An 8,703-nucleotide genomic window follows, 5' to 3' on the forward strand; every position below is an offset into this window, starting at 1 on the left:
ATGCGTGGCCGTAACTCCGCCCCCTCCTCCCCAGGACATAGATTGGGCAGCGGATGTGTTGAAAAACTACAGCTGCTGCCCACGTTGTGCACAATTTTCACAACGTGCGTCGGTATGTCGGGCCGACGCATTGCGACGGCCCCGTACCGACGTAAGTGTGAAAGAAGCCTAACCCTAAGTTTAGCCCCAACCCTAACCCTAAATTTAGCCCCAACCCTAACCCTAAATTTAGCCCCAACCCTAGCCCTAGCCCTAACCTAACCCTACCCCTAACCTAACCCTACCCCTAACCCTACCCCTAACCCTACCCCTAACCTAACCCTACCCCTAACCTAACCCTACCCCTAACCCTACCCCTAACCTAACCCTACCCCTAACCTAACCCTACCCCTAACCCTACCCCTAGCCCTAACCTAACCCTAACCTAACCCTACCCCTAACCCTACCCCTAACCCTACCCCTAACCTAACCCTAACCTAACCCTACCCCTAACCCTAACCTAACCCTACCCCTACCCTAACCCTACCCCTAACCTAACCCTACCCCTAACCCTACCCCTAACCCTAGCCCTAACCTAACCCTAACCTAACCCTAACCCTACCCCTAACCCTACCCCTAACCCTACCCCTAACCCTAACCTAACCCTACCCCTAACCCTACCCCTAACCTAACCCTACCCCTACCCCTAACCTAACCCTAACCCTACCCCTAACCCTAACCTAACCCTACCCCTAACCCTAACCTAACCCTACCCCTAACCCTACCCCTAACCTAACCCTAACCTAACCCTACCCCTAACCCTACCCCTAATTTTAGCCCCAACTGCTGTTCTCCTGCCGGCCGGCAGATGGAGACAGATGGCGGGCGCACTGGGCATGCGTCCGCCATGTTCTGCTGCCGGCGGCCAGGAGGAGCAGCAAGAGGATCCAGGAACCTAGGTGAGTATGCTAGGGTCCCCGAATCCCCCTATTTCTCTGTCCTCTGATGTGCGATCACATCAGAGGACAGAGAATTACACTTTACTTTTTTTTTTTTTTTGCGGTCGCCGGTAAACAGTTAATTACCGGCGATCGCAAAACAGGGGTCGGTAATACCGACCCCGATCGTGCTCTTTGGGGTCTCGGCTACCCCCGGCAGCCGAGACCCCAAAGATTCTCCCGGTGCCGGCCGGCGGGCGCACTGCGCATGCGCCCGCCATTTTGAAGATGGCGGCGCCCACCGGGAGACACGAGGAGCATCGGGGGAGCTAGGTGAGTATTGGGGGGCCTCCTGGGACCCCTTTTCTCTGTCCTCCGATGTGCGATCACATCGGAGGACGGAGAAATTAAAAAGAGATCGCTTTTTTTTTTTTTTTTTTTTTTTTTTGCGATCGCCGGTAAACGGTTAATTACCGGCGATCGCAAATGCGGGGTGGGTTAAAAACCCCCCGAATCATGTTCTCTGGGGTCTCGGCTACCCTCGGCAGCCGAGACCCCGGAGAAAATCGGCCTCTGGGGGGCGCTATGGACTTTTTCCACAGCGCCGTTAATTAACGGCGCTGTGGTTTAAGTACCCTTAGCGGCCGCCGTTAAAAGGCGTATCGGCGGTCGCTAAGGGGTTAAGCTTAATTTCACAAGAAAACAAAATACGAGAAAACTGGTGGCACCTTCCCTTTAATAATCAGGCTAGTTCGGCTAATTTGGTTTCGCCTTTCTTTTGTAATTTTGGTTTTCATCCTTGTTTTTCTTCTGGGCAGGTTGAGCCTTCCGACTGTCCTGGTGTGGATTCTGTGGTTGACAGGTTGCAGCAGATTTGGGCTCATGTGGTGGACAATTTGGTGTTGTCTCAGGAGGAGGCTCATCGTTTTGCTAACCGTCGTCGGTGTGTTGGTTCCCGGCTTCGGGTTGGGGATCTGGTCTGGTTGTCTTCCCGTCATGTTCCTATGAAGGTTTCTTCCCCTAAGTTTAAGCCTCGGTTTATTGGTCCTTATAAGATTTCTGAGATTATTAATCCGGTGTCTTTTCGATTGGCGCTTCCAGCCTTTTTTGCTATCCATAATGTCTTCCATAGATCTTTATTGCAGAAATATGTGGTGCCCGTTGTTCCCTCTGTTGATCCTCCGGCCCCTGTGTTGGTTGATGGAGAGTTGGAGTATGTGGTTGAGAAGATTTTGGATTCTCGTTTTACGAGGCGGAGGCTTCAGTACCTTGTCAAATGGAAGGGTTATGGCCAGGAGGATAATTCTTGGGTTTTCGCCTCTGATGTCCATGCTGTTGATTTGGTCCGTGCCTTTCATCTGGCTCATCCTGATCGTCCTGGGGGCCCTGGTGAGGGTTCGGTGACCCCTCCTCAAGGGGGGGTACTGTTGTGAATTCTGCTTTTGGGTTCCCTCCAGTGGTTGTAGGTGGGAATGCAATTGTCTCTGAGTCGCAGTCCTGGCCAGGTGTATCTGCTGATTGCAGTTCTGACTGGTATATTTAGGTGCGCAGGATTCATTAGTCCTTGCCAGTTGTCAATGTTTCTTGGGAAGTGTTGGATCACTTTCTGACTTCTCCTGCTTAGCTGACAATTCAGCAAAGATAAGTGTCTGTTTCTTTTTCTGTGGCACACATGCAGTGTGCTTATATTCTGTGCTATTCATTTGTTTTTCTCTTGTCCAGCTTAGACTGTGTCAGTGTTTTCTCAGTCTTGTTGGATTCTCTGGAGTTGCAGATATACGCTCCACATCTTTAGTTGGATGATGGAGTTTTTGTATTTTCTGCTGTGGATATTTTTGGAAGGATTTTTAATACTGACCACTTAGTATCCTGTCCTATTCTTTCCTATTTAGCTAGTGTGGCCTCATTTGCTAAATCCTGTTTCCTGCCTGCGTGTGTCTTTTCCTCTACTACTCACAGTCATTATTTGTGGGGGGCTGCCTATTCTTTGGGGTTCTGTTCTGAGGCAAGGTAGAATTCCTATTTCCATCTATAGGGGTATTTAGTCCTCCGGCTGTGTTGAGGTGTCTAGGTTTTGTTAGGCACACCCCACGGCTACTTCTAGTTGCGGTGTTAAGATCAGGGTTTGCGGTCATTATAGTTACCACCTACTCCAGTGAAAGTTTTCATGCTGCTCCAAGGTCACCTGATCATAACAGGGGGTACAGGTTGCCTTATATTTCAGACGTAGGGTCAGCGTGGAGGTAGCAGGACACATTGCCGGATACACAGCTGGGGATCAGCTGATGTTACTGAAACCCAATAACACTGGGTCATGTGTTTTGACTGTGCAGACGGCACTTCTGAGCAGCAACTGGCGGTGTTGGAGCCCAGGGATTACAGTTCAGGTGGCAGAAACATGAACACAACAGGAGACCTGGATACTGTAGCCAACCAATTTTTTAATCTGGAAGAGGAGTTGCAAATTCCTGCGAGATCCAGGCCTTGTTCATTTTTAGAAAAGTAAGATGGTCAACGTTATCAGAGGATAGTCGCATGCGACGGTCTGTTATTACACCACCTGCGGCACTAAAGAAGCATTCCGATAATACACTAGCAGCAGGGCAAGCCAGCACCTCCAATGCATACTGCCAAAGCTCTGGCCATGTATCCAGCTTAGAGACCCAAAACTTGAAGGGGGAAGAGCCGTCTGGGAGTACACTGAGAGGGCAAGCCATGTAGTCTGTCACCATCTGACGGAAATGTTGCCTCCTGCTGACTGGAGCCGTCTGTGATGGTGTAGACATTTGTGGTGGGCACACAAAAGTTTGCCACAGTTGGGCTATACTGGTCTTGCCTTGTGCTGAGGCACTGCTTCTGCTCCCTGTTTGTGCTGACCTTACTCCCCTGCCTCGACGCACTGAGCTGCTTTGTAAAGCACTAGCAGCACTGCTCTCAGTTGGACAGGAGAAGATGATGGAATGCACCAGTGTGTCTATGTGCTCCCGCATTTTACGCTCCCGGTTCAACGGTGTTATGAGGGTTTGTAAGTTGTCCAGGTAGCGCGGAGGGTGTACACCCAATAATCAGCCGTGTTGAGAATGTGGGCGATCCGGCGGTCATTTCTCAGGCACTGCAGAATGAAATCAACCATGTGCTGCAGACTGCCAACAGGCCAAGAAACGCTGTCCCCTGCTTGAGGCGTGATCTCTGCCTGCTCTGCATCACCCCACCCTCGCTCTACACACTGACTACTTGAGAATTGTGTAATTCCCTCCTCTGGACCGATGTCTTCCTCCTCCATTGACTCCTCCTCATCCTCCTCACAAAGTGTCCCCTGCCTAGACCTCTGTGAGGAACCACGTTGCGCTGACTGTCCAGAAGCAGATGGAATTGGGGACTCCTCATCCTCCAGCTCTTCCACAACATCATCCCTTAGCGCTTGGAGTGTTCTTTCAAGCAGGCAGATAAGGGGGACAGTCATGCTGACTAGTGCATCATCTGCACTTGCCATCCGCGTGGAATCATCGAAGGCACGCAAAACCTGGCAGAGGTCATTCATAGTAGCCCACTCAGTGGTTGTGAAGTCGAAACGGCGCGCAGTGTGATTTCTTTGCGCCTGATGCAGCTGGTTCTCCTTTACTGCATGCTGCTGCTCACACAACCGCTCCAACATATGTAACGTGGAATTCCACCTGGTGGGTAGGTCACATATGATGCGATGTTCCGGAAGGCGGAATCGGTGCTGCAGAGCTGCAATGCGTGATCTTGCCATACTGGAACGCCGCAAGTGAGCACACTTTAGGCGGACCTTGTGCAGCAGTGCATCAAGACCTGGATAGTCCCTCAAAAAACTCTGCACAACCAAGATGAGCACATGTGCCAGACATGGGATGTGAGTGAGGTTGCCTAGGGCCAGAGCTGCCACCAGATTTCGGCCATTGTCACACACTACCATGCCTGGCTGGAGATTCGCTGGCACAAACCACACGTCGCTCTCCTGCTTGATGGTATTCCAGAGCTCCTGTGCTGTGTGTGCTCATATTGGACGTAACAGGTAAGCATTCACGGGTCAAGGTGGAGGTAGACCGTGACGGCTCCTGCAGCGATGATTCTGAGGAACTGGAGTATGAGGAGGAGGCAATGTGTACAGACTAGATTCCTGCAATCCTTGGAGTTGGCAGAACACGTCCTGCGCCACTCGCATGATCTGTACCCGGCTCCACAACATTATCCCAATGGGCAGTGAGGGAAAGGTATCGCCCCTGTCCATGTTGACTGGTCCACGCATCGGTGGTGAGGTGGACCTTGCTACTGATGGCGTTCAGTAGCGTGTGTTTTATGTGTCCCTCACACATGCTTTTGCAGGGCAGGGACAGCTGGCCTGCTGAAATAAAAGCGGCTGGGCACATTGTATTGTGGGACTGCCAATGCCATCAAGTTACGGAAGGTGTCAGTCTCCACCATCCTGAATGACAGCATTTCAAGGGACAGTAGTTTTGCAATGCCAGCTTTAAGAGCCTGTGCTCGGGGGTGGTTTGCCGAGAATGGCCGCCTTTTCTCCCATGCCTGTGCTACCGATGGCTGTAGACTGGGCTGGGAGTGTGAGGATGACTGGGAACGTGGTGATGTGAGTGGAATTAAACTGGGTCTCTGGACAACAGTACCAGAGGTTCTTCCATGGCGATCCTGTGAGGAAGCCAAACCAGCTGTGTGTGTGATGGAGGAGGAGGCAACAACACGAGCTGAAGAGGTGGTAGGTGCGGCTGTAGGTTGGCCTAGGTCTTCAGTGTGTTTTTGTAACTCCACCGCGTGCTTGGACCGCACATGTTTCCACATATTTGTGGTATTGAGGTTGCTGACACTTTTCCCTCTTTTGACTTTCTGATGACACACCTTGCATTTGACTAAGCAAATGTCATCTGCAACTGTGTCAAAAAAGGACCAGGCACTGCAAGTCTTGGGAGCGCCCGTTTTGGCTTTTGGAAGAGCCATGCTCTGAATGGGTGCCGAAGTGGAGGCTACAGGCACCGCAGTCTTCCCCCTCCCTCTTTGGGCTATTCGGGGAATCTCTTCCTCAGAGCTGCTCCCACCACCTTCCTGTACCTCACGCCACGATGGGTCAAGGACCTCCTCATCTACACTACCCTCTTCCACCAACTGCTTCTCCTGGGTAGTCTTGGCAGCACAGTACGCACCAGAAAGTGGCACCTGAGTCTCATCATCAGATGCGTACTGAGGTGTGCTGACTAGAGGCACTGGCCCACCCGTCTCTTCAGAATCAGAGAGACAAAGCTGTTGGGCATCACTGCATACTGCCTCTTCTTCCATTTCTCCAATGCTGCCTGGCTGGCCCCCTCTTTCCAAGCCAAGAGATTCAGAGAACAGAAGTAGAGATGGCTCCTGTCCTTGGCTCTCTGACTGCCTGGGCAATTTGGCAGGTGGTGAAGAGACAGATGGGTGCTCTCCAGTGCTCTGTGCCTGAGAGGATGTGACACTAATTGAAGTTGATGCGTTAGCTGCCATCCATCTGACAACGGCTTCAATTTGTTCTTCCCGCAGCAGTGGGGTACGGCGATCTCCTACAAAGCTGCGCATGTAGGACTGTTCCCTGCTGAAACTGGGTGCTGATGAGTCACCGGTGTCAGCAGCAGGCACAGAATCCCCACGTCCTCTCCCTGCTCCATGCCCACGTGCCTTACTCCCTGCCTTCTTCATCTTGGTAGACTGATAAAGGCAGAAAAGTATTAAGGGCTTAGTGTGCTTATTCCTGAACTGCTCCTAACAGGTATAAGAAACACTAATTTTCTAAAGTGTGGACTAGACTTTTATATGAGCTATGTGGCCTACACAACTGTAAAGTGGTGTGTTTTGTGAACTTTATTTTTTTTTTTTGCAGAACAGACTACAGAGTGAGCTGCACTCACACACAGACCGTGCAGACAGCCGTGAATGGCGCTGCAAGGCCAAACAAGCTCCTCTATGTAATCCTATATAGTGTTTTTCCACAATCTAGCCGGATATGGAGGGAAAGCCACTAATAGGATAAATTTGAAAAAATGTGCAGTAGGCTGCACTAATTGAGAAACGGACAATGGAATGGTATGAGGCATTGACACACCCTGAGCTGACTACAACCGGCTGTGGCGGTAGAACAGACTACAGAGCGAGCTGCACTCACACACAGACCGTGCAGACAGCCGTGAATGGTGCTGCAAGGCCAAAAAAAGCTCCTCTATGTAATCCTATAGAGTGTTTTTCCACAATCTATCAGGATACGGAGAGAAAGCCACTAATAGGATAAATTTGAAAAAATGTGCAGCAGGCTGCACTAATTGAGAAACGGACAATGAAACGGTATGAGGCAGTGACGCACCCTGAGCTGACTGCAACCGGCTGTGGCGGTAGAACGGACTACAGAGCGAGCTGCACTCACACACAGACCGTGCAGACAGCCGTGAACGGCGCTGCAAGGCCAAAACAAGCTCCTCTATGTAATCCTATATAGTGTTTTTCCACAATCTAGCAGGATACGGAGGGAAAGCCACTAATAGGATAAATTTGAAAAAATGTGCAGCAGGCTGCACTAATTGAGAAACGGACAATGGAACGGTATGAGGCAGTGACGCACCCTGAGCTGACTGCAACCGGCTGTGGCGGTAGAACAGACTACAGAGCGAGCTGCACTCACACACAGACCGTGCAAACAGCCGTGAACGGCGCTGCAAGGCCAAAACAAGCTCCTCTATGTAATCCTATATAGTGTTTTTCCACAATCTAGCCGGATATGGAGGGAAAGCCACTAATAGGATAAATTTGAAAAAATGTGCAGCAGGCTGCACTAATTGAGAAATGGACAATGGAATGGTATGAGGCATTGACACACCCTGAGCTGACTACAACCGGCTGTGGCGGTAGAACAGACTACAGAGCGAGCTGCACTCACACACAGACCGTGCAGACAGCCGTGAATGGCGCTGCAAGGCCAAAAAAAGCTCCTCTATGTAATCCTATAGAGTGTTTTTCCACAATCTATCAGGATACGGAGGGAAAGCCACTAATAGGATAAATTTGAAAAAATGTGCAGCAGGCTGCACTAATTGAGAAACGGACAATGGTACGGTATGAGGCAGTGACGCACCCTGAGCTGACTGCAACCGGCTATGGTGGTAGAACAGACTACAGAGCGAGCTGCACTCACACACAGACCATGCAGACAGCCGTGAACGGCGCTGCAAGGCCAAAACAAGCTCCTCTATGTAATCCTATATAGTGTTTTTCCACAATCTAGCAGGATACGGAGGGAAAGCCACTAATAGGATAAATTTGAAAAAATGTGCAGCAGGCTGCACTAATTGAGAAACTGACAATGGAACGGCATGAGGCAGTGACGCACCCTGAGTTGACTACAACCAGCTGTGGTAGTAGAACAGACTACAGAGCGAGCTGCACTCACACACAGACCGTGCAGACAGCCTTGAACGGCGCTGCAAGGCCAAAACAAGCTCCTCTATGTAATCCTATAAAGTGTTTTTCCACAATCTAGAAGGATACGGATGGAAAGCCACTAATAGGATAAATTTGAACAAATGTGCAGCAGGCTGCACTAATTGCAAAAAAGGACAATGGATTGAACAGTTACTGCTGCTGCTCGCTGCGGTCCTGACGCTGAGTCCGGGGGCGTCCGCTCCTCCTCACTTGCTGGGGTGTCGGCTCCAGCTGATGCGCGCTCCAGTCACTCTGTTGCTCTCTCCCTCCCTGCAGCGGCGCGCTCCTGGCGTTCCACTTCCGGGTTCGGGCTTGTCAG

The sequence above is a fragment of the Ranitomeya imitator genome, chromosome 1 (genome assembly GCF_032444005.1).
Source record: "Ranitomeya imitator isolate aRanImi1 chromosome 1, aRanImi1.pri, whole genome shotgun sequence".
Lineage (NCBI taxonomy): Eukaryota > Metazoa > Chordata > Amphibia > Anura > Dendrobatidae > Ranitomeya > Ranitomeya imitator.